The 26934-nt window shown below is 36.5% G+C and overlaps 1 protein-coding gene and 1 long non-coding RNA gene across 3 annotated transcripts in view; both read left to right on the top strand.

Moving 5' to 3' along the window:
- Positions 1–5365: 5365 nt before the first annotated feature.
- LOC120461951 (uncharacterized) lies at positions 5366–7252 on the top strand. Its single transcript, XR_016147383.1, has 4 exons — positions 5366–5881; positions 6050–6121; positions 6328–6538; positions 6730–7252. It is a non-coding gene; the product is annotated as an uncharacterized LOC120461951 (long non-coding RNA).
- A 7705-nt stretch (positions 7253–14957) lies between these two features.
- The window catches only part of ctnnb2 (catenin, beta 2), a 35722-nt gene continuing 23745 nt past the window's right edge, over positions 14958–26934 (top strand). Inside the window, exon 1 of one of the 2 annotated variants that reach the window (XM_039678729.2) lies at positions 14958–15061. The gene's annotated coding sequence lies outside the window, so the exon portion shown is untranslated. Of the gene's footprint in view, positions 15062–15218; positions 15404–26934 lie in introns of those variants that run through there. The other variant, XM_039678728.2, reaches the window with a different exon arrangement.

Genomic DNA, 26934 nt, shown 5'->3' with positions numbered 1-26934 from the left:
AAAGGCTGCCTTGCATTATGGGGCTTGTGAGTAACTGGTCGGTAGCTTTAGTGCGGGTGGATTAGGGTAATGCATGTGGTCCCTGTGCAAAGCGGGGTCGCAGGACTAAAGGGTTTACCCCGCGCACACACAGACCCAGTCTGACGCTCTCTCATTCGGCTGTCACTTTGACTCACCTCTGCGAAGCTCCGCACCCTCTCCTCACAAAAGAGTCTTTCTTGTTTTCTTTCTCTCTGCAGCTGGACGCTCCTGCCTTTGTCCACCTCCAGCTTCCTTTTTGTTTTCATTTTTTGCCATTGAGTCTCTATTTTTTGTCTATCTTGTTTGCTTTGTATTTATCGATGTTTTGTCCTTTATCGTAGCCTGTAATGATATTCATTGCAATGTTACCAGAAATTTTGTTCAAATTCTTAAAGCAAGATTGTTAAAAGATTATTACATTTTGTGATTCATATTAGAACCAAAGGATATATTCATAAAACACAAATATAAATAAAATAATAAAACATACAATATATAATTCAACTTACAAAATACAACAGTAACTATATAAAATTCTTCAGTTTAATATTTGAGAGTTTACATTTTAAAATTTGATGTTTTTAATGTTTGATTAATTTAATGTTTTTTATTTATTTTATTTTTTTGCAACCCATAAAGCTGACTGGCTAGTTTTATATATAAATGGAATAAGATTCTATGGATTTATTAGCCTAGAATACAGATACATATTTACTAATGGGATGCAATGAGGTACAGGGACTGCAACACAGTTCCGTGGCTTGCTGTTTTGCCATATGTTTTGACAACAGGCTGTTTTCCAAAAATAGCATGGCCAGAAACATCTCATTTGTTGGTCATTTGCAAAACTACAGAAGGCCTAAATGAGCAATACAGCTTGAAATGAGGTACAAAATATTATAGGTATGGCTTACAAAGGCACATATACTGCAGCAGGCCCATTGGTGACCTCTTGCATATGATTTCAAACAGCTTCAAAGCTTATTCTACTGGTTCAAGACCTACTGTTTTGTTTTACATATGGATTGTGTTTTAAGATATCTATATGGAGATCAGATAACTGTGTAGTGATCACTCAGGCTATTGAACTACAAGTAATCACTCTCCACAAATGTTGATGTGACAACAAACCAATATACAAAGAATATATCTAACACATGCCATGGGAAATATTCACTCAAAATAAACCAAACACAATGTATTAATTAAATTAAGCTCAACAGATATGTTTACTTGTAATGCAGTTTAAATTCAAATAATCAATAATGTTACCATTTTATGGTAATAATCCAATAGCAATTCAATTTTACTTCTAACCTAAATCTAAAGCCATCAGACAGATGCTATTGAACCTTTAACCATCTGTTTGAAGCAAAGCAAGTATACACTTTTTAGAAATTAGAATGGTAATCTGTTACATTGTTTCTCTTTTGATATAGCAAAAATATGGGGTCTGAGATCCCAAACATATGTATCTTGGACAGCACTGAAATACGAATTACTTATAATCATTTTTCAAAACTAATTAGGGGTGTTTGACAATTATATTATCGTTAATCACCCTCATGAAGTTCCAAACCTACCTCAATATTTTGTTGAACACAAATGAAGATATTTTGTCCATAAAAATTAATATAAATAGGGTAAAATATTCTTCAAAATATCTTCTTTTGTGTTCTACAGAGGCAAGTCAGTAAAATGACAACAAAATTGAACCATCCCTTCAAGCATCAGCAACCTGATATTTCAATATGTACATATTTTTTTGCTATTAAAATAAACTCTCCCAAACAGAATATGATAAGCCATAAAGACAACATGGTATCTGAATTGAAATGCTTATGGCATACCGCAAAATTTGCACACTGCAACTTTTACATTTGCAACTTTGGCCTGAACATCCACAACACGATATCTACTCGGCTATTCGAGAGATGTCTAAACAAGATATTTGAGTATGTGTGTGCGCATGTGTGCGTATGATAGACAGGGACACCTTCTCTTATGTTTCATTATCATTCCTGTTGCAGACCCTCCATGAAAGAGCAAAAATCCAGAGATTTATGAGGCGGCTTACCCCCCGCAGAGCACATCATCAATGCCCTGCGCTAACCAGACTAACTCACAGAACACGCACATATATACTTACTCTTGCTTTGCCCTCATCTATGCCCAAACCTTCATATGAGCACACATACACTATGCTTCATGACGTTTGCGCACTGACAGATAGACAATGTATAGCGAGTGCTGAATTAAGGCTTAAAATAGTCAGTGCGAACTGTCAATGGATTGTCGCATTGTGACAATTGCATGTTTTGCACGTACAATTATTAGGTTTTTTTTTTTTCAAATAAGACATATCAAAGCCTGATACCTGCTGTGCATAGTTAGAGCGAGCAGACAAGGGAATGAATTTCCCTTTCCCAGCACACACACACACACACATATACATTCACATTCTACTTTTAAGTCTTTTTCATAAATAATTGTGTGTGCAATTTGAGTGACAGTGTGGGCACAGGCAGTACAAATACTAATTAAGTTTCACAGCAGGGGGCGGAGCTGTAAGAACGATTACTTTTCTCAAAGAGGAAATTAAACTCATCGCACAATAACATAATTTGCATATTTATTCACAGAGATGTGCTATAGATGATTTGGACTGGGCTGTTAAGCGAGAGCTTAGTTCTGTCTGCAAAACATTTACTTTCAAAACATGTTCATTTCCTGAAAGATATCTCAAACTTAGCTATAAAACTAGTGTTTTAAATCACTCAGTGGGGATTTTCACATACTGTAGTGTATATAGATTTCTTCAGACTGCTTTTCCTATTGAAATTATTATTTTTTTCTTTGGAAACCAATTCTGTTTGGGATCCCTCATCATCCCAACAAAAAAAATCATGCTTTGGTGAATGACAAAACGTCACAATTATGACACATGTCGAAATTATGACATTTAAATTTAAATTATGAGATAAACATCATTATTATGAGATTGAATTTGTCATAATTGATTGTGTCACATTTGACATACTAAAGTCATAATGTGATTATAAAGTTAAAAATGTCATAATTTTCACTTTTTATGTCATGATTGACTTTTAATGTAATGATTATGACAAAAAGTTACAAATATTATATGACATAGGCTACTAATGACATATTAAATCATAATTATGATATTATTAAGGCTAAAGTATGAAAAGTTTATATAACATACTGAGACCATTCTGATGTTTTATGTCCTAACTGACTAGAAATTAGAATTTTTGACTTACTAAGTCATAATTTTTGATATATAAAGTCAAAATGACATACTAATTCATAATTATGAGATAAAGTTTAAAATATAATCAATCATATGACTAATTCTTAATTTTGAAATTTCGAAAAATTTAACTTTTTATGTCATAATTATTACGTTAGACTTAGTCGAAAGTCTTATGTCATAACTCATAACTCTAACCAGTATGACATAATTCTGACATTTTATGTCACGATCACGATAGGCCTACAAAAGCATGATTTTCTTTCTTAGGTGGCGGAAATGTGTATCCATATGTGTATTGTTTGTTAGATAACATGAGTAAGGTCATGCAGGTGGTGAGGGAGGGGAGAGAATGTCCTCTAGACTTTGGATAAAAGAATGTATATGAGTAAACCCACACGTGCTGTCACTAACACCCATGCAAACATTCCCACGTATCGGATAAAAATGCTGTCATCGTTTGGTCAAAGAAATAGCTACTTTATGCAAATACTTGAACACAGACGCGAGCGCTTGTACTAGGCCCACTTAACTTGCGTTGTTGATCTGGCCTTAACAAAAATGCATACTCACTTTAATTAACTTTCTCAATAATATTTTCTTCAAACTGTTGATCCACCATGATAGTATTCCTGGAAAAAAAAATCTCGTCGCAAAACAAAACAGTGGATCGTCGGCGCACCGAGCACCGAGCTTCTACAGCCTAGTTCACACTACATGATTTCAAAACATCGGGCTGAACTGTGCAGTTCACACTACATGACTTGCTCTCTGTGAAATCAGGAGTGTTCAAGTTGTTGAGCCGTTCACACCAAACGACACATCATGATTGATCCGCAACTGGAGCTGACGCACTACAGGATTTGAAAACAACTCTGTCACCCAACGATTCAATCTCATCTACAAGCGTTCGCAGGGATACGGCCCTGATCTTAATGTCCTCAACGGTGAAGTCTAGAATTAATAAAGAAAATGCATTATTCATTAATTCTCAGTTATGCACCCCCACTTATTCTTTTGTTTTAATTCTCTGTTTCAAACTAAATATGATAATTAAATCCTTGAACTGAATATCCTCTGACTTCACAATATAATATATCACAACAAACAGAATTACAGTAAGATTTAATGTACATTTCCAATAACATTTTGCTCACTGTTTGAGGGCGTTTGTGATTTCTGTCCACCTTTTCTCTTTCTGGATGCGGTTGTGGTACATCTCATGTCCAACGTCATAAAGGCATCCCAGATAGCAACAAAGTCTGGGCCGAGTCTGGCTTATATTCGGCACTTCTGGCTTAATTCTGGCACTGTTTTTTTCACACTCTTGTGTCAAACAGTACTAGGCTAAGCTCTGGCTGGAGTCTGGCTAACCAAAAGAAACAAATCAAATTGTATCTGTTTGGCTAAGCTTTGGCTTGAGTTCGGTCTGCCAGAATAAGGAAATTTTTGGCTGAGATCTGGTTGGGTTTTGGTTGGCTGAGCAAATAACAGACCTCATGAAAGTGCTACTGTAAAATAGCCGTGTAAGATGTGGTGTTAAATTGGTTCATATTTTAGACATAATTATAATGCAACCTCATAAATAGGGTTAATTTTGTTAAAAATAATAAAATGAAATAAGTTTGTTATAGACCTAGTTAAAAATACATATAGATATGTATGCAAATAGTTCTCTTTTACACATAAGTAGGCAGGTTTTAAGGAAAGAAGCCTTGATTATTCTATTGGCAAGATTATTTTAATGGGGGGGTTAAGGAGGTGATAATGTGCAGATTGCAGAATGGAAAAAAAAAGATGTTTGCAAAATGACTGAAGACAAATGGTTCAGTCTGCAGCATAGACAAAAGATTGAATGGAACTGAAAGAGTACTTTGTGGTTATCCAAATGGTAATCAATATGCCACACACACACACACACACACACACACACACACACACACACACACACACACACACACACACACACACACACACACACACACACACACACACACACAAATTCACTTTTTGGGGAATTTATTAGGTAGCCTACAGATGTACTACAAAAACCCATGGTTAAACTATGATTTTTTGAAGCAAAAACCACCCATGCTTTGAGTTTTCACAATTCCTCAATAAAAAAATTATATAATCTCCATAAAATAGCCTATACATAGCCTATTGTAAGTATTTGGAGAAGAAACATTTATGTTCTCCACGTAAACCATTGAAATCGGTTAAATAAAACGTGGTTCTGTTTTTAAAAATCTCCGGGAAACTTGCGTGTTTTTAGAGCAGTGTGAGCAAACCACGCGGCAGTCGATGCGACGTCTGTGGCTGCTGATACAATCTGGTTTGCAATGCATCATGGAAATTGTAGTTGATTTACATGTACAGTGTTAAATCCGCTTTGCAAAAAGACTACTTTTCCCAGAATGCACCCAGTGACACCATCCCGCCTACCAGAGGATCCGGAAGTTGCGTAGCAGCTATTCAGCAACTCAACGCAGTCGCGGTGAAATTCAAATAACTAAGTTAGTTGTTCTAACTTCGACAATCACGCTGTGTTGGTTTTATCTTTTGAAGTTTTAATACATGATCAAGGTAAGTTTATAGTTTTTCACTATCTTAACACGTGGATTTTAATCTATAGCGCATTACTACATACGATTTTTGGGGGGTTTGTGTGGTTGGATTTTATTTGTTTTTATGTTGGAGAGGAAATAGAATTGATGTTTGAATTCTGTTTTTCATTGAAAATTAACATTATAGTGAAGAACATCGGAAGCTGCTTCTTGCTGAACAACAGCTGATCTTTCTGAGGCCACCAAAACGGAAAATAAAGTAAGATTGATTATTTTTTAACGTTAATTCAGTAACATAGACCTTTCTTACAGGTCCTTATATATTTGTGCAGTTTAACACATTATAATGCACATTTCTTTTTGAATTGCAAAAAGGGAATTTGTCACTGAATAGTCTTTACATGACCATACCACACTTTCTTAATCAAATTTAGTAATCATTAAAAAAATGTACCTTTCCTAAAGATGAAACAGGCGACTAATGGATGAAAATGACCCCGATGAGGAGGCTACTGCAGCCATGGCAAGTAGAGAAGTTCACAAGACCTCACAGAACATCGCAGGCAACAGGATTTAACTTTACAGTCTCACAGACAGGCAATACAGTCACCATGGCATCATGAAACACCCAGACCACAGAGAAAAAGCCTCTCAAGTGATGACCGATTAATAAGATGTAAGATTTCATTTAGTATTTTTAATAAGATGTAAGATTTCATTTAGTATTTTTCATCATATATTCACTGTTAGTGTAAGGATACTATAGCATGTCATAGCAGTGGTGGTGTGGCATGCATGACACATTTACACTTTTGCTTTACTGTTTGTATGAATTTAATGTATTGCTTGGTTTCTGTTGCTTTTTAGTACGGTGGCTGAGAGGTCTCAACATTCTGCAACAGAAGAAAATGGATGCAAACAGAAAAAAAACCCTGTAAAATAAGAACATCTTTATCACATGTGCTAAAACACAACCAAATACATAAATGCTCTCCAAATGTCCGACCCACAAATAATCTACTCGACAATGGTGTTCATTGTTTTATTTTTATTATTATTTATTGTTTGCATTGTATTTGCAGCATGTGTGTTGTGAAACTGATGTCTTGACTTGCTGGTGTTTTTCTTGTTTGCATGTTTTCTTCTGTTGCAGGACTTTGAGATCTCTCGGCCAACATATTTTTGTTAATTTTTGTATCTCATTATTTAAGAATGCCACATACACATTTTTGTAACATTTTAATTTATTGCTGTCTTTTTATTATTCTTATAATGTGAATTATAGTTATATTTTGTTTTGTCTTACTCTAGTATTGGCTTGTATTTTGTTGTTTATCCTTTTATCTGGCTGAGATTTTCTTCCCTTCTCAATAAAATATTGTTCTTTGCATTTCTGTAGTGTCATTTTTTTATTATACCTTGTTTTACACAGGAATAATTTCTGGTTCAGTTTTGGGGACTCTGGTATAATATTGGCCCAGTTATGGCTGTTTTCTGCAGCTTCTGGATAAGATGTGGCTGAGTTCTGGCCTAAAGGTGGTGGCAGTTTGGCTTTTGTCTGGCTGACATATGGGGAGTACGGCGTTGTTTTGGCCCAGTTCTGGATAATATCTGGGTACACTGCAAAGCTATGGGCGAGTTTTGGTTTGCTCACGGCTTTGATCTGGTTGACTTACGGCAAACAGCACTTGGGCCAACCTTGGCCCGTAATTCCATGCGGTATGTGGGCCAAAATCTCAGCCGAAATTAAGCCAGATCCGGCCCAAGGCCAATTTGCTATCTGGGATTCATGCTCCTGCCACAGTTCGATTCAATTTTGATCTACATCTTGAGTCCATTGCGTTCTTGTGTTTGTTCGAAAATCGCGCATTTCGCGTATTTACCCGGTGACCTCAACCCATACCTTGCTCTGATTGGCTCTAGCTCATGACATCACTGAGATTGAGTCGCGCGACAGCTCTGGATATCTAGCATGCTAGATATTTTTCTGAGCTCGGTGACCTGTCTGCGAGGTGTCTGCGAGCTGTCTTTGATGCGCTGTTGGCTCTTTCATACTAACAGATTGGCGAGCGTTAATCGTCCGCTAATCGCCCGCGATTTGAACGCGATAACACCCTGACTTGTCGGTGACTCAACGATTTGCAAATCGGGCTTAAAATCATGTAGTGTGAACTAGGCTGTACGCTGGGGCGACATACTTGAGGGGAAAAAATAATATGTATGTGGCAGCAATGGGCCACCCTAGAATAGAATGGATGCAACGTGGGCTACTTTAGGGTAAAATAATAATAATAATAATAATAATAATGTAATAGTAAATATTCAAATAGCAAATCGCATTCTTTGTTCTTCATTGTGTTAAAACAATATTTGTGATATTTATTTTTTTAATTTTACAAATATTTAACCGCAAAAGGTCTTTTTGCCAAGACAACGTAGCCTAGCCTATAGTCATACGTGTCTGTATATTGTCCTGCACAATTAGGCCTAATACATTGTAATTAATTATTATTATATTATACACTATATAAATAAAGGTCTGTTTATTTGACAAAAATGATAAGCTACTTAATTTTAAATACAGAATTTTATTATGTGCATGTGTAAATGGTGGTGATAAGTTCTGTTCCTTACACAAAAATCATATGGCTATACTAACACCAGTAATATAGCTAAAAAAAGTTGTATACATTAGCATGAGCAAACATTGAGAGAATTGTGTGTGAGCTATCCCTTTAATGCCACCTTGAACGAAGTTGTGATAGTCTTTTCTTCCCTATAGTGACAGCCTATACTTGAGTGAAACAGCTTTTCAAACTAGAAAAAAATGTAAGGCGGAACGAATTCATGACGACTTTAAGATGCAACTACCCCTCTGTTGTAAAATGTAGCTACTGCTGATGACCTAAAGGGTGCAAATAATTATGGCTAGTGTGTTTTGGAGAAAAGCATTTATTTCATAATGTGATTTACTCCCCACTTTCAATTCTTTTACTTCAAAGAAAGGTTATATTTTAGGCGTGTATTTTTTTAAAGGCTGGGTTGACTGCTTCTTTTCTTTGCATGATTGTGTTTATGGGGTGCAATATAACATGAATTCGTGGTTTTTCTTTTTTAAAAAGTCTTATTTTTGATAAACTTCACCTTTATTGTCAGCCGCGCTCTCCTCTGTCCTCGAACGAGCGGTTGACTTCCTGAGTCTATGAAAACACTCCCTCAGAAACAGGCAGTGGGCTCAGATTGGTTAGTTTTGGCCGGTGTGTTGTAATTGGCTAAACTGTCTCTCACGTTGTCCGGAAGGTTAAGGCCCATTACCTTTACGGGCGAAACGTGAACGTCATGAGCTCCGGACCAGATGTAAATAATAGTGTGTCAAACTGCAGTATCAGTTTGAGGCAGAAAGCGGCGATGAAGAGAGGCAAGCAGAACCTCACCACACACGGCTCTTACTAAATGTTTCTGAATGATAATTTGCAACATTTTTTAACTTTATAGTATACACGTTTGTTTTAAACAATAGCATCTAACTGGCATCAATAGCAACTGAATGGCTACTAATGTTAAACACAAACAGAGTCGGCATAAGTTTACGTTCTTGATCAAATCGAAAATAACGTCATAAAGCATATATACATGAAAAATACATTTACAACATTAGTACTTAGTACAAATTAGTAATTAGTACAAAAATCAGGTCCATAATGTTTGTATGTGTTTGTCATAGACACAAAATAGCACAACTAGTAGCCTAGTGGCTATAAAGCCAGCGCTGGCATTTGAAAAAAATAAAACACAAGTCTTAGCCTACTTACAGGTTGTGGCCCAACAACTGCTGCCTCTTGTTTCAAAGTTGGAACTTCTTCATGTTTTAGTAACAGTTTCTTGTTGAATCCAGCACTTAACTCGTGGAGATTCTGGAAGCTGTCTTCCGTAAAATGCGCAGCACAGAGAGCTAGATTACGATCGTCATTTTCAGGAACATAATCAAACATAAATTGTATCCATTGTTGACGAAGTACAGCGTCTCTGGGAAGCTCGAACACAGAAGACATGACAGCTGGGTGAACACAACACACTCGACGAGCCGCAGATATATGGCCATGCCCTTTTCTGAATATTCCAGAGGGAGGGTTGATGCAAATGTATGGGTTAGTGATGTCTAAAACCCAGCTGTAGTCCCAATCGAGTCGTTTTTGTAGGCAATATACTTCCTGATTTTTAAAAGACGATATCTCTGCTTACACTGAACTTTCAGCGCTGCAACTTTGCAGATACTGTTCATGCACCAACAGCAACATTACACACAATTTAAAATAAAAAAAGTGAAATCGCAATCAACCCCCTCCCCCTTTAATGAAAGATCAAAAGGATTTAACAATGCAGATTTATTTTTACAGCCATTTTTGATCATATTTCACTAGGGGTGCCATTAATTCTGACCAAAACTGCGTAATAAAAACATATACATGCACTCACATACAAAGGGGCCTATCATGTGATGTGGACTTCCTGCCATTCCACTTTAGGAGCAACAAGAAGTTAGCCTGACTACGTCAGACTTCCTACTTCCGCTAATTTCATTTCGCTCCTGTCTACGAAGCAAAGTGAAGTAGCAGAGTCTGGTATTACCAGGCTAATTGTAAACTCCAGAACACTTGGAATATAAGGCATGTGTCACATTGGGATCATACTGTCATGCTTTTGCGTCTTTTAAAAAAAGCTTGATGCATTTATCAATGCTGCGGTTCTGCAGTTGAAAACTATTGTGTGGCGTGGTGGATTTTTAAAACAAAAAAATGGCTCCAAACAGGCGATTTGCACAAAAGTCATTTTGTGTTTTATTTCGCTGCATGTTTTAAAATGCTATTTTTATGTCCACTGGATGATATTTTAACAATTGCTCAACCTTCTCAGCTTTCTAACCTACATTTCAAAATAGTTACCTCTTACGTTTATGAATGCTTGAACACTCTCTGTGTGAACAAACTCAAAGGCCTATAATATCATGAATCCATTCTAGGGAAGAGTGCACATTTGTTTGTAGGCAAAATATGGATAGAGAATGATAGATAAATATAATGGAAAGGGAATAGAAGTAATGTAGCACCAGGGTCCTTATCCAAGCAAAATCCTGCATCCTTTTCTGGCCAAACATCCCGCCGTTCATTTGAAGAGCTGAGATGCCAACCGTGCCCCCTCACTTCTCATCTCACACATTACCAAAACTCCAGGGTTGTGTCATTTGCCGAAAATCACACACACACACACACACACACACACACACACACACACATATATATATATATATATATATATATCTGAAGCCCTCTTTAAAAAAAATAATAAAGCAAAACATTTTTTTTTTCTTTTGTGCCAAGTCCTCCTCGTACTCTTTTCATGCTGGCCACCAAACCATGCCTAATGGCTCCTGGGGAGAAGAGGCCCAGATTGCAGCGTCTTTTCCCCACAAAAAGAGCTTAGAAAACTAGGCTTAAAATTTCAGGGTGCCACCCCCGCCAACCCACCCCTCCTGGAGCGCACATATGCCCCTTCTATCCCAGGAGAAACGAGAGATGTACTCAGAAATGCATGCGAACGTTGAAAGCAAGCAATCTCAGTCACTCTCAGAATCTATCTTTTTTTTTTTTTTTTTTTTTGGCCATACACAGTAAGTCAATTTAAATAGAAACTTGCTTTTTTATACCACAGGGGACTAACTGGGTTCATATGCAAATCTTTCCCATCAGGAGTGGAGGATGTTGCATTTTATATGGGTAAGATTTAGCTTGAATTCATTTCTGTTTTCCTATTGTGGGTTTGGAATAGAATGATGAAGACATATTATGCAGGCACATTACAGTGTTCAAGAGATGACAGTGAAAGGAGTGCATGTATATACTGTCGAAACCAAGAAGGTAAAAATAGATGTACTATGATGATAATGGATACTGACAGTGTGTACGTAATGTAATGAAATGGATTATAACGAGAGCAATTTGGTTGATTATTTTGAGTGCTTATGCAGTTTTACTGTCGTTGAATGAATTCAGATGGATCAGATTTTGCCTGCCTTATTGCTCAAATTGAACCTGTGGCAGTAAAACCCGAAATTACTTACATTGTGTTCATTTTAGCTTGTGTTCCCCACAAGAAAAACAGCTTCATAAACAAACTAATGCATGTTTTAATTAAAATGTAAAAAATGTAATAAGGTTAGTGCAAGGATTTGTTTTTGGTAAAGAGGGAAGAAAATGTATTTAGCTCAATGTAAAAACAATAGAAATCAATGGAAGTCCCCATAGAAAAATAAATGTGTGTATGAGTATGTGAACGTCTGCAAACTGAGCATGAGCAGAACTACTGTAGAGGATTAGATCATTGGAGAGAATGAAAAGAGAAATGAACAATGGTAAATGTATTGATAGTGCACTTCCGCTCCACTAGGGATCCTTAGTTTGAGAGTACATGACAAAAAAGGAGAGATAATACAGGAGGTTTTTAATCCAAGCTGCATTTATTTGTCCATTTAAATACGTTATGTTAACAAAATACGTTATAGGTTAACAAGTGTGACATAATATTACACAAATAATATTTGAAGCAACCGTACATGAGAATTTATTTAGTGAAGCAGAGTATTGTCAAAGCTGTATTACGAGGCAGCCGATTCCTTACATCTGTTCGGCTATTTACACACGCACGCACACACACACACACACTTTTAAGGCAAGGAGATGAGAGTTGATTGATTTTCTGCTTGGTTTAAGGTGTGCTCTGGTTTTTAAGAAGATCCCTCAAAAAAGGTGAAAGACAAACCCAGTTCTGTGAAAGCAGAATAAGACACGGAGTCTGTATTAAGATGACTCAAGAAGCCTTCCCTCGGTTTTTGTGGCATTTACATGTGCAAATGAAAAATGGGATATAAGGAGAAACTAACATGGGCATCAATATGGATAATTTCTCTCCTTTTATTCTATACCATCTGCAATCGATCTGTGCTTGCTAATCTTCAGTACAAAGGCCCCAGTCTCACTGATTTCCTTGCATACACGTCAATATGGGACTGTGCCATTTGTATTACATAAAAAAAGAGTGCGATGAGAATAAAGATAACAAAAATATCAGCCTCCTCTGATCATTTTTGTTCAATATTTCTTTAACAAATCAAATAGAGAACATTTTAAATGTATTTTTTTACTGTTTTATTGTCACCATATAGAAAACAAATATGTTTGCAGCTATCATAACTGTTTACTTAAAAATGAAAAAGGTTATTATTTGTCATATTTTATGATGGTTATTTGGTTTAGATTTAAATTTCAAATTTAAAAATGTATGTTTGATTGGGTTTTTAATTTTTTTTTAAATACAATTTACAATTGCTACAATTTTTAATGCTAAAGAAGGCAACAAATCCACTCCAAAAATATAAAACCAAAAACAACATTATTCCCCTAAAACGCTCAATGCAAAATTGTAAGATGTAACAAAATCAATATTTTTAAAGTATTGTTTTAAATCTGCCTGTGAAGACAGACAAAGACAGACATGACAGACAGATTCTGCAGGCTGTGGTAAATGTGGCAAGAAATTAAATATGGAACAGGAGGAGGTTATTAAAATACGACTGTTTGAGTTTTGGTTGACTACCTCACACCTGGTAGCTCTCACCATGAACTCAAAGTGAGGTGTGCATCTTGCCAAAAGAAAAAAAACGGGTTAGATAAAAGACAAACTGTTAGATTTCTATTTATTGTTATATATATATATATATATATATATATATATATATATATATATATATAAAACTGCATGGATTTTCTTTTTTATTATTATTATTTTTTAGATGAACAGGCCCATAATATAAGATATCCTATCTCTTTTAGTGTGGGTCATGGGGGTTGGCCAGATGAAAGGCATAAAGCACTTAAATTTGCTAAGGACACTCCCACCATTCAGAAGCTTTGTGGCCACTGCGCAAAATGTGCACACACATTTACCATTGGAGGGTGATTCGGAAACACACGCACTTATAAACACTCATTTGGGAAGTCAAATGGCTTTAACAATAAACTGATGATGTTTTGTTAAAACATTTCAACATGTTTTGTTACACCTAATTCAAGAATAATATTGTGCTAACACATATTAAATGTATGCATCTAAAACTGTGTGATCTGTTAAATTGCATTATTCCTGAATCATGTAAACGGTGGATAATGCTTTTTTTAAAGTCTGTATCGTCAAATTAAAATTATGAATAACATGTTTACATTTTTTTCCTGTTAAATGTTTGTTGTTGATTTCACCTGTAGATAATGTTTAACATTTATATTAAGAGAAACTGTTCCATGAAACTTGTCTGAAGTGCTTCACAAATTATTTCTTATTTTTTATTGCAGAATAGAACACTGACGTAAACCTGCTCCCCTCATCACTGTTCTCTGACAACTTCTGTATTGTGAGTCAATTATTATCTGGTTTAATGTTTATCTCTCATCTGGAATCTACAGCTGTCTTCCTTGCACCAATCATATTGAAATCATCATACATTTTTATTTGTCAGTTTTTAAACATAATAGCCAATTTATAGATTTATTGTTACATTTATTGTTTATCTTTGATTGTTACAAAAAATGTAATATTTACAGCATTTGTGCTTTGCTTTCTTTTTTGTCTTTATTTGATCTTTTTTTGTTTTATGTTGTGCTTTGTATATGTTTAGATATCAATCCATGTTGTGCTATTAGGATATGAAGTGTTTAATGCATTTGTAAACAGTAAATCACATTATTGATTATTATTTTTAAGCAAAACCAAAAAAGGAAAAAAAATAAGTGTCAAAACAAACAGCAAATTTTGTAGAAGTAAAAAGATGTGTTTCCCCCCCAGAATTTAGGATATTCCAGTTAAAAATAAAGACTAAAAGATAAACCCATAGTATACAAAAAAGTTACAAACTATTTAGTAATAATACAAAAAAGAAAAGCAAAAAAATATAACTTAAGTTAACAATCCTGCAGCAGCAGTGTTTCCAGTATCCCTAATACAAATGTTACCTTAGTATAGCTGCTCCCGACATCCCATTCAAAACACCCACATTCCAACCTAATGGACGCACCTCGCCCTTCCTGTGGCTGCTTACTCCGCGCATACCACAGTCCTGGTGTCGACTCAAAACATCCAGACTTCAGACAAGGTACTCTGAATATGTTACGGTATTTATTGATTATCACCTGTCAACGTATACATATAATACTAACGCTTAGTTTCATACTGGACGAGCCGCTATGCCCTAGTTTTTCGCGTGCGGTAGGATACATGAACTGCATTCCTTGTATAAGAGCTGCGTCTTAGCGACGCCATTTTAAGGTCTAGATTGACATCAGCGCGTAAGGTTTGCAGCACATCTAACGCAGGAGAACAGCTACCCCGTCCGGGAATTTTACCGGCTGGCTTGGCTGTTTCGTTTCCTATTTGAATAACTACGCGTTGGTCATCTTTCGCCGGCCAAAAAAGGGGTTCGTCGTTTTAATTTCAGGTAAGCTTTTTAACTGAGGATTGATTAAACTCCAAGTAGTTTGATTGGAGGAGCGGGAGGATCTTCCCAGGGTTTTCCATGCGATACTTGAGGTTGGCTTTACCTTCCGGGACCTGGGTATTTAAAAACGTTTGGTTCAGATTTTTACTTTTTTGTTTTATACCGTTTTTAGCAGGAATTTGCAGGTTTGTGCACGACGCACATTTACTATTGTGATTGTTTACGGTAGCTTTAAACACTGGCTAACGTTAGCTTCATTCAGTTAACGTTATGTGGATCGAGCAGCGAGCTAACAGCAAACCAGCAGATCTCAATCGATAAACTAAAATTAATAATAAATGTAGAAATGATTTTACCAGAGACTCCACGTATTGTTTTCCCATGCACATATTCTACCATTTTTCTTAACCTCATCATGTTTTAGCTTCCTCTCCTTCAACGGTTTAACCCATGTCGTCAGGCATACCGGGGAGTTTTTACTTTTTTGTCTGTTGCAAATATTTTCAAATTAGTAAACTGAGCCGATCTGTTATGTCATAGTTTGTAAGATTAAGCTAGCGTTAAGTCAGTCGGGTAAAAGTGTGTCAGCTAGAAATGCGCTTGTTTTATCAGTTGATAATTAAGCCTTTTTTAATTTATTTCATTACTATATTTTTGCACACCTCAATTTGCGTGTATTTACTTTGATGAAGTGCAATGTTAAACTTAAATCCGAGATTGCTGGGTTTTTTATTCAAAAGTGGATTGTTCGGTGGAATTTAGTTATGTTATTTAAAATTTCTGTCTTGGCAACCCATCCACGATGGACTTGTCAGGGGGAAAGGGTAGTTTTGGCTATAAGAACTAGCTGCTATCGTGATTGTGTCTTCAACCCAAGGTGTGATGTTACAGTTGGTCGCATTTCAATGTCAACCGATAGGTAAGTTTTCAAGTTTGCGAATGGGAAACTGAATCAAAACATTTCAGGGTTCATTGCTCTTTCTCGAAACAAAGGCACCGATGGCCGAATTCCTGCGTGCTTTTAGGAGGGGCTCGGGTTTCTCGGCTCCCAGAGCCCGGGACAGCTGTTTCACACACTTTAGTTAGACGTACCCACCTTGAGAGGCACGGCAGAACTAGAGATCAGCCACCGTGCGCGTTTCCGCTGGAGGAAGTGTGGGCGGAGCTAAAGTCTATCGGCAGCGTGCGCTGTGGAAACTGAAGAGGTCGAAACTTTTCCACGATTGCGCGTGTGTGGCCGCTTTGTCTAGTGGAGAACGAATCTCGGGTTTCGTACCTGTGCGGGAAATACCCGAAGTCTGTTTAAAAACAACCTCCGTTTCCCATAACACGCAGACAGTTTTATGGAAGAACCTGTGGAAATGGTCTCTGAAAAGATTTTTACTAATTGATTGTGGACGTAACGTTAGCCTATTTATTGTTTCAAATATATATATATATATATATATATATATATATATATATATATATATATATATATATATATATATAGTGTGTGGGTTTTACTCCTGTTTGCTTTTGAAAACTATATCCCTTTCCTCAACAAAACTATCAAAAAGATAGTTTAACCAAAAATCTAAATTGTCTCTTTTCACCTGCATGTTCCAAATGTGTATGTTAAAGTTAAAGGATAGGCCAAATAAAATAATGGGGGTGAATCTTATATATATATATATATATATATATATATATATATATATATATATATATAGAAGAGTTCAGATGAAAAAGCCTCTAAGTGCCATTTGAAATTTTATTCTAAAATGATCATTTTTTATCAAGCTTGTATATTTAAGTTCAGTAATTTCACTTAAATGGCAATGAAGATTACCTATTAATTGTTTAATTGTCATTTAAGTGAAATTACTGAACTTAATATACAAGCTTGATAAAAATGGTCATTTTAGAAGAAAATTTCAAATGGCATTTAGAGGCTTTTGCATCTGAACTCTCTCTCTCTCTATATATATATAATACATTTTTTTTATTATATATATATATATATATATATATATATATATATATATATATATATATATATATATATATATAAATATATATATATTTTATTTATTTATTTTTTTATATAACGGCGATCGTGTTTGGCTGAGAGAAGTCATTCACCTTAGGATGGCTTGAGGGTGGGTAAATTATGGGATAATTTCATTTTTGGCTGAACTAGCCTAACCCTGTTAATGCACACACTTTTAAAGTTGGGTTGATTTTAATTGGCTGTGTCTGTTTTTATGTATCGTTAATCAGCTGAAGAAAAAATTCTAAAGTGAGTCTTACAATATCATTCATCTGTGTCGTTATATTTTTGGTATGGTCTAGGGCTGCACAATTAATTGAAATTAAACCAAATTCGCAATTTGGCATAGTGCGATTTATAAAAATCAATTTCCATTAAGTCCATGAGACTGTAGGGTGTCCCACTTGTCATTTTAGGTTTCAGAAGGACTCGTGAGGGGTTGATATGCGCCCTTGATGTGCACTTTTGGCGAACCGCACTGATGCAAGCTCCTCCGACTATGTGTAATTCCAGTTTGAGACCTACAATTTGATTCTGACTGGTCATAACTCCAGTTCAAAATATCTTTAACCTCAATTCAAGATATCTACACGTTCCTTTTCAGATGTCTTATGTTACGTTTTGACTAGGCAAAATGTTATTACAGATATCTTGAATTAGAGTTTTGACCTAACGAAATGACGTTGCTGATATCCGTATATTACATATACAGATATACATTTTTAATTCTGGATAATCAAACTTAGCTTTTAGATGTTAAAAGGGCTTGTAGGGCTGCACGATTATGACAAATCATAATTGTCGATTATTGCCTTGAAATTATAATTGCGATTATTAATTACAATTATCACAATTTACGTCGAATGATGTTTTGAACGGCTTTATGCCATTGTTCGAAGTGACTGCATGCAAATTGTTCTATCAAAATAAAATGACTGAACTCCTGAAAAACTTTCAATTCCTTTCTATGGTTTAAAGTAACACCAAGTAACTTTTCCTCAGTGGTTGGAAACGGAATTGTCTATTGCCGCTGTCGTAAATAATTTAGCCTACCGTCGCACGCACGCTCGCTGTTTATCCAGCACCGGCTTTAGAATGAACGATGTCCACAGACAAGGTAGAGTATGTTACATGATTTCATGAACATGTATTGCGACATCAGAAACGAAGAAAAACGAAATAATGACTATTGTAGTGCTTGATGTAAAGCAGTCGAATTTTGTAGTTCTTTTTGTGGTCGGGTTCCTACCCGAACCCCGAAGTTACACAGAGCCAGTAAAATGATACAGACCCCATCAGGCGACGGCAGGAGTGCCTTTCACCCTGTTACGACTTCATGAACCACTGATAAGATTTTGAAAACATTATTTTTAAGTAAACAATGTTCGATAGTGTTGCTTTAATGCTAATTATAATGTTACACTAACTAAAATTAAAACAACGGGGAAAAAAATTAAGATAAGCTGTAAATTAAAAAACACATTTTAAGCACATAGAATAATATAAGTGGACTTTTTGTAATTGTGCCTTTGAACGATTACATAATTGTGGCAACCATAATTGTAATCACGATTACAAATTCGATTAATTGTGCAGCCCTAAGGGCTTGCCAGACAGGGACGTAGGCTCAGAGAGAGGCTCACCATATTCAAACCAAAATATCTGACTTTCTGTTGGTCAGAGCTAATGACTCTAAATTAGAAAGTTGTCCGGCTTGATGAGTACAATACGTATTGAGTTTTGTTATTGTAGATAAAACTAATCTCCCCACTTTTGACAAAAGGTGGCACTACTGAGCCCTCACCTCACCCATTTCTGAAACTTTGTACGTCTACTGGCAAATAAGTGTAATGTATCTGTCGAGTTCCATGCAATTTCAAGCATGTTAAAAGTCTACAAAGCATCAAACAAGAATATTAAGTTTTGATGAGTTGCCACGACAACAGTATAGAGATATCAATAATCTTTTCACAGGTCTGCATCTGCCATGTGTTTACATTATACACAAAATTTGAAGCAAATCGGGTAAAAACAAGAGGGTGTTTTCAAAGCATTTTGAAAGTAACACATTTCCTGCTGCCAGTTGGTGGCGCTATAACTTTGTTTCACTATTGTTGCATCCATTCTGTAAAATGGTGATTTCCAACCCCCCCAGGGTTTTCACGGGTCCTTAAAATTTTTAAATTTAAAACTCCCCTAGTGTTAGAGTTGGGTTTTACTGTTTTCAAATCCATTCAGGTGATTCTGATATTTAGAAGAATATCAGTAACCAGACAGTTTCTGGTCCCATTGACTTCCATGTGTTTTCCTACTATAGAAGAAGTTAATGGGACCAGAAACTGTCTGGTTACTGATTCTTCGGTAACACTTTACAATAAGGTTCGTCAGTTAACATTAGTTAACTACATTAGTTAATATGAACTAATAATGAATAGCACATATACAGCATTTGTTAATCTTTGTTAATGTTATTTTCAACATTTACTAATACTTGATTAAAATCTTGTTAACATTAGTTAATGCACCGTGAACTAACATGAACAAACAATGAACAGCTGTATTTTCATGAACTAACATTAACAAAGATGAACAAATGCAGTAACAAATGTATTGCTCATGGTTAGTGCATGTTAGTAAGTACATTAACTAATGTTAACTAATGAACCTTATTGTAAAGTGTTACCGATTCTTCTAAATATCAGAAAATCAGCTGAATGGTTTCGAAATGGTAAAACTCAACTGTTTAACTCTGAGGGAGTTGTAAACTGAACCTATTTCCAAAAAAGGGGAGTATCCTTTAAGTTTGTGAATTAAAGATAAAATTCAAGGCCCTGAAACTTTGAAATTAAATAAAAAATACAGGTGAATTTATTTTGTGCAAGAAGTTTTCTGGGAAAAAAAAATCCATATTACTCCCTTCGGTCTGCTAATGTGTTTCGCCATCTCATCGTGGCCTCTGCATAGCTTGCTTGATTTACATTAGTTGCACGTAATACTTTGTGTGTTTTGTTTTACGTTGAAAGACGTATGTGCGGATGGAACTACTACAATGGTACCTCAACCTTTGTTATTGGGCACAACAAATGTGTCCCCAAATTAGGTCCTTGAATTTTAGGGTGTTGGACCTGCAAAGTGCTTGAAAGGTCTTTGAAAGTTACCTAAGGCCCCGTCCACACTACTGCGTTTTCGTTTAAAAACGGACAATTAAAACGAAAACGATCTCCGTCCACACTAGCGTTTTACCTGCGTATTAGAATTTATCTCCGTCCACACTAAAACGACTGAAAACGTGGATCACGTGACCATTCACCAACACTGGGAATGCGCGCGCCGGTGTAAACAGTGGTTGGCGAATCAGGGAAAGATACGTCATGACTGACACCCAATCATAGAGCCGAGCGTGAGCCTCTGCGTCATCGTTTGTAAACTCCTCCGTTTTGTCTCGTCCACACTAAAACGCCCTCCGGAGTTTCAAAACGCAAAACGGAGCTGCAGCGTTTCTAAACTTCTCCGTTTTAGGTCTTCGTTTTTCCCGTTTTAGTGTGGACGGGAGGTGCAAACGTAGCAAAAGGTCTCCGTTTTTAAACGAAAACGCAGTAGTGTGGACGGGGCCTAAGGTGTGGAAACACTGCCCCCCACCCATCCCCCAAACAAATCGTGCAGCCGAGGTTTGGACTTGCCTATCCTTACAATGGGTGCTATGCGCTGCGGTATTTCCGGTGAAGGTGTAAGGATGCTCGATAACTTCCACCGATCGTGGAGTTCAGTCCAATGCAATACCGATAATATATATTGAATTTTATACTCCATGGTTATGCTAAAGAAACGTTAGTCACAAAAACAGATAAAACAGACACCCCTTGTTGTGTTTATGCTTCTTTTTGAAATTATATTAAATAAACATAACTATATATAAAATTACATCTAAACGTATGAAAGTTTCGTTTCAAAGACGCGAGGACAGTACATTTAGAAGACTCTGCCATAATCCCATTTTCCCCAGTTTTCCTCCACTTTAATCTCCCCAACTGGAAACTGTAGAGCATCCTTGCGTCAAATGCGGAATTTTTGCGTGCATATAGCCCATTAGAATGAATATTAACTTTATTGTAGTCCTTGGGGGAGGCTGTCAGTTTTGCCTATAATCACTTCTATTCTGTTGTCAAACAATAGGCTACATGGCCTAAGCATTTGGAGCAACTTGAAAGACCAATTTATTTATAGCTTTTTTACTAGCTAACCTAAACTTGCTTTGTGCTTGCCCTGTGCAGCAGCAACATCTCTGCTTGGCTTAACAGGATATAGTGAATAAACTTTGAACAAGCCCATTAAAAGGCCTAATCAGGCAGCCTTCCTTTACTTTGAAGGTTCAGTTTCCAAATCCGTCCAATAATAACACAGTGATTCGTCTGCACGTCCGCCTCCTGTGCGCCTGTGTGGCTTGCTGACTGGTGCCGCAAGGAAAACCCTGTGAGTTTGCATCTGACTTCCCTGTGTTTATTGTCTGGTAAATTAATTCCAGTTCTCTCACCACTGGAAGACGATGCATTTTGCATAAACTACTACAGCTACCTCTGTTTGCTCGCAAATCCAACCATCTCCCTTCACACGCACCCTTAAAAAGCCTAATTTATTAACATTGGCACAGCTTCACAGCACTGTATTTCCCGCTAGCAGGGTCTTTCAGTGCAGGCCTGTATTTGAAATGCTGTATCTTATGTCATGCAGACATAGACAGGAGAGGAATGTCCAGTGCTGACTCTAGGATGTTGTCATAAGGTTTCCCATTAATGCCTGTATGTGAAAGCAGCTCTTGTGTTGATGTTATATTTTGGAAGTCATGTTGAAAAATTCTGCTACACTAGTGCTATAAATTGGTGTGTGTACCAAGTTTTATTTATTTTATTATTATTTTGTGGATGGATGAAGAATGCCATTGTAGTTCTACAGCTTCCCCATCATTAAGAGCTGTTTTCACTTAGCCTTATGTTCTCAGACAGCCTGGATGCTGCTCACCCAGCTGCACTTCAGCTAAATTGCAAACCTGTGCAACTAGGTTAAGATCTCTGGAGTGCATGTGACTTGAGCAGTGTTCTACTTCAGTCTCTCTTCACCCATGACCATGGAACAGCTGTAGTTCAGTTCTCTTGACAAATGTTCATTTGGGATACCTGCAACGTCCTCAAATGTCAGATTTTTTACATCAATGTATGCCGATATCACAAACAAATGGTTTCAAGTTTGTAAAAGCATTTGTTCAACAAAACATGTTCATTCATTAACTGTTCATCTGGCTGTTATACCGTGAAAATCTCATTTTGTCAACAACCCTAGGTTAGGGATGAGGATGGTGGTGCAAGGTGGTGGTAGGGATGGTGCAACCACAGAAACTGAAAATTCTCGGGACAGCATCATCTGTCTAAAAAAACAATCTTAATCATTCTATTTCATCTTAAAACAGGGCTTTAATTGTAAAATACCAGACTGATCTCATGAAGTAGCGTGTGTATGACACGCCAATTCGTATTTCCATTTTTGGTGCGCTATCAAAACGCATAATCGCTTTTCATCGTGTTTATGAACGCCGTTGACTTAACGTTATAAATGACTTACCTCAACCCCGTCCCTAAACCTAACCGTCACTGGGGTTAATGGCATTTATGACCGTTCCCTTACCATCCTAGGAAAGAAAAAGATATGACTTACCTCAACCCCATCCCTAAACGTAACCGTCACTGGGGTTAATGTCATTTATGACTGACACACGGAATGACGCGGACGTTAATGGCGTAGACAAACACGCGGATGCACGCGGATAGCTCAAAATGCGTAGAGATAAGTGGTCAAGTGACGTGTATGACCTATTAGGTTTGACCTAAAAATATCAAAATTTAAAATACTGTGGAAACAAAAACACCTACATCTTGGATGCCCTTGAGGAGGTAAGCTAAAACATATCAAAAAATAATTTTGTGAACTATTCCTTTAATGTCGAGCCCTGAATAATTTCCTACCCATCCCTTGCTGCCACTGTAAAAAAAAAAAAAAAAAAAAAAAATTCCCTACCGACCCATGACCTCAACTGACAACCAACCGGAACCAAACTTTTTTTTTTTTTTTTTTTTTTTTTAATATATGCCTTGCGGTCTCTAAATCATGTTCCTTGTGTTGGGCTGTTTGTTACATCACAACACTTGGCTATGAATTGTTCTACACGTGCACAGTAACTGAAATTAAAAGTTAAAAGAAAAGGTTCAAACTGTTCCATAGATATAATACACTATGCATTGATATCTCTTCCCTTTGTTCTTTGAACTTTAATGCGAAGAGCTGTGCGCTTTTGACTCAGTGTTGCTTCAAGGGCATTCTGTTCATGGGATGCCCATCATTTTTGGTATCAGGATTGGATCAGTACTGAATAAATTGCATCAGTGCATCTCTATTTTATATACTTGTTTAAATGATCACACATTTACTAATCACCCTATTTAAGTTCCAAATGCATACATTTATCTTTCAGTTAGTCATTAGTCATTGACCCCTAAATTTAGCGGTGTTGTAATGTTTAATATGGAGCTTAAAGCATATTCTAAGTTTTGCATATTGTATGCAGTCTTCCACTGATTTCCCTTGCCACATGGTGCTCTTGCTTTCCATGGCACCAAATCAGTGCTCAGATGACATTTTTTTTTTGCGGTTGAATTAACCACATTGATTGTTGCTGAATGTAGTTTAGTTGGAAATGAAGCTGTTGGTTTCTTGCCATGTTGTACTTTTGCATTTAAAATGTGTCATGATATCAGGGTTAAAGCCTGCAAGTGTGAGCTGATGTTCTTCACTGCAGCAGGAAGCCAGATTGTCAACGTGTCAGTTTCCAATGCTTGTCCACTTCCTTGATGTTATGTGAAAATGTCCACTAAGGCTATTCACTAACCTGTATATACAGAAGTTAAATCTGATTCTGATTTATACTGAGGGATGTTGTTTTAAACATATTTTATTAGTTTCTTTTCTTTGAACAGAGGGATGTTAGACTAATTTCATTGGTTTAATTGCTGCTCGGCGCATTGAAGACTCATGCAGGAAGGAAGATGGTTCCTGAAGCAGACGTGAGCAGTTTCCTATGGAAATATAACTCGACCTCTCTGGTTTGAGGCCAGTGTGAGGAAACTTTTCACAGTCTGAATGCTTGACGGGTTTCCTATCGTTGTGGCATCTTTTCACGCTAAATATGTCCTTCCCCATGAACTGTCATTACTTGCCTGAGGCTCTGTGCAAAGACTAAGGTTTACAGACTGTTTGTAAATGTGATTTATACACTACCATTAAAAAGTTTGTGGTGGTCAGTAAGATAAATATATTTATTTCTGCAGGGCTCTAGAGTGCAACCAATTTGTAAGGGTGCGACCAAAATTTTTCCTAGGTTGCACCAGTGCACCTAAAGTTCTCGCATGATCGCATCCGCTGACTCTCCCCAAATGAGTCTTTTGTTCTCCTTGCACGCATGGTAAAATGCTCGGTGCTGTGTGATACGAAATAAATTGCGACCTGAACACCAGAGAATTAGTAATGGCAATCAGCAGCAGAAGAAACAGACGACGAAGAAACTTTTAAAAATGTTGGCTACTTTTTAGGGCTAGGTAAAATATATTCTCATTCGAACTAATTCTCATTTTACGAACCCGTTGGGCTATGCTGTTTTCAGTTGATGGATGATTGTAGCGTGCATCTCGTCCAATAAATCACAATAATCTTTGTGCTTTGTTACTATTGATATGAAACAAAGTCTAAGATTTTATATTAGGTTAATTTTCTTACGAAATTCAAAAACAGTGTATTTACGCTGTGGTGTGATTGCTCTGGCTCAGCTCAAGAGAATCAACAGCGCGGAGTGCACATGAGCTTTTCTTCCGCCTTAATACCAGTTACAGCGCGAAATAAACATGAACGAGCATCTGAAAGTGTGTTAAAAAATAGTACAACTTATCAATCTTTATCTTTCACAAAGAATCAGTGATTCAACTGTGGAAAGACGTCAGTAAAAGGCGTGTAAACAATGTAATGTAGCATCACATTTACCTCAGAAAAAAAAAAATCCAGTGACCATAAACTTGTTAGCCAGCTAGAAAAATTTTATTCTAGAGCAGCATTTTGCCAAATACATGCACCATATTACATATTCATTATAATTTTTAATGTTTTTCAATATTTAATGCATGTTGTTTCTAAAAAATCTTGCAAGTTATTGCAAGCAACCATTTAAATGTTTATATTTCATGTAACATTATTATAATTATTATCATAAAAATAAATAAAAGTGTAATTTTTATCTTCAATATTATAGTAGGCTAATGAAGCATATGGGCTACAACTGACTCCCAGTTTACAACATTAGTTGAGATTTGTTTTCCTTGAGAAAATTTGCCATGTATTGTACCTGATATCCAAAATAATCAATACCCTGCCCTTACTTGAACAATGTAAAAACAGCACTTTAAATTTTAAATTATTTTTATATACAGTATAATTGTGCTTCAAAAAAAAAAAACCTACATCTTATTATTTTTTTAAAAGCATTTACATAATATATGAACATAGGGAGCATGATAAAAAGGTGACCTTGAAATTGTGGTGTTAAAGGTGACGTGAGATGAGAAATTTAAGCGCACCTAAATTTTGTGCTGTTGCACCTAAATAAAAAAAGTTAAGCACACCAGTGCAACCAAGGCAAAAAGTTAGCCTGGAGCAGTGTTCTGAAAGGTTTTTAACGTTATGTTGCCATTATTTGTACGCTTAAGAAAATTTTGCAAATAAGGTTGCATTTTAGACCATTGTCCCAAATGCCACTTCATATGCACTTTTGTTCTTGTGGATTACAATGGCTGTTGCGTGCACAAGTCCATGAGACCATGTCCCATTTGTCTTAAAGGGCATTTTGCAGGTTAGAGGACCCAACGAGTCAATGCATAGAAAAACAATGTAGGAACTAGATTTTCTTTAAAATATACGCATAAACACGCTATAGAAGCTTCTGCAGTCGTTTTTGTGAGAATTTTACTTCCGCGTCTGAAAATGGGCGTGGCGGGCGTGACGCAATGAGCGGGAGATCCGTCTATTCACACAACAGGAAAACAATGGATCGCATGACATTTCGGACGCTGAGGAAATACTCGTATGACGGATCAAGCCATAAAGTTATGAGCCTGCTATGCTAAAGAGATCAGGGACAGGCCAGGATAATGTCAGACAGAATGGTCAGAGAAAAATTGAGCTGTGGTGTGAGGAGAAGCAGTGGAGAACAGGACAGGTGCCTTTTAGGTGAGAGACGTGCTTATAGTATACACGTTCGCTAACGATATACACTGTGCTCACAATATTGTACAGATTATTATGATCCTATAACAGGCCAGCAGACATTAGTATGTTTAGGGTAGATTTATATACTATTAAATGTATAAAAACTTTACTTGAGTAGTAGGCTTGCCGCGATAGACGGTGT

Source organism: Pimephales promelas, chromosome 18 (assembly GCF_988280905.1).
Source record: "Pimephales promelas chromosome 18, fPimPro1.hap1.1, whole genome shotgun sequence".
Taxonomy (NCBI): domain Eukaryota; kingdom Metazoa; phylum Chordata; class Actinopteri; order Cypriniformes; family Leuciscidae; genus Pimephales; species Pimephales promelas.
The sequence above is the reverse complement of the archived record's forward strand: the minus strand, read 5'-3'. Positions and strand labels throughout refer to the sequence as shown.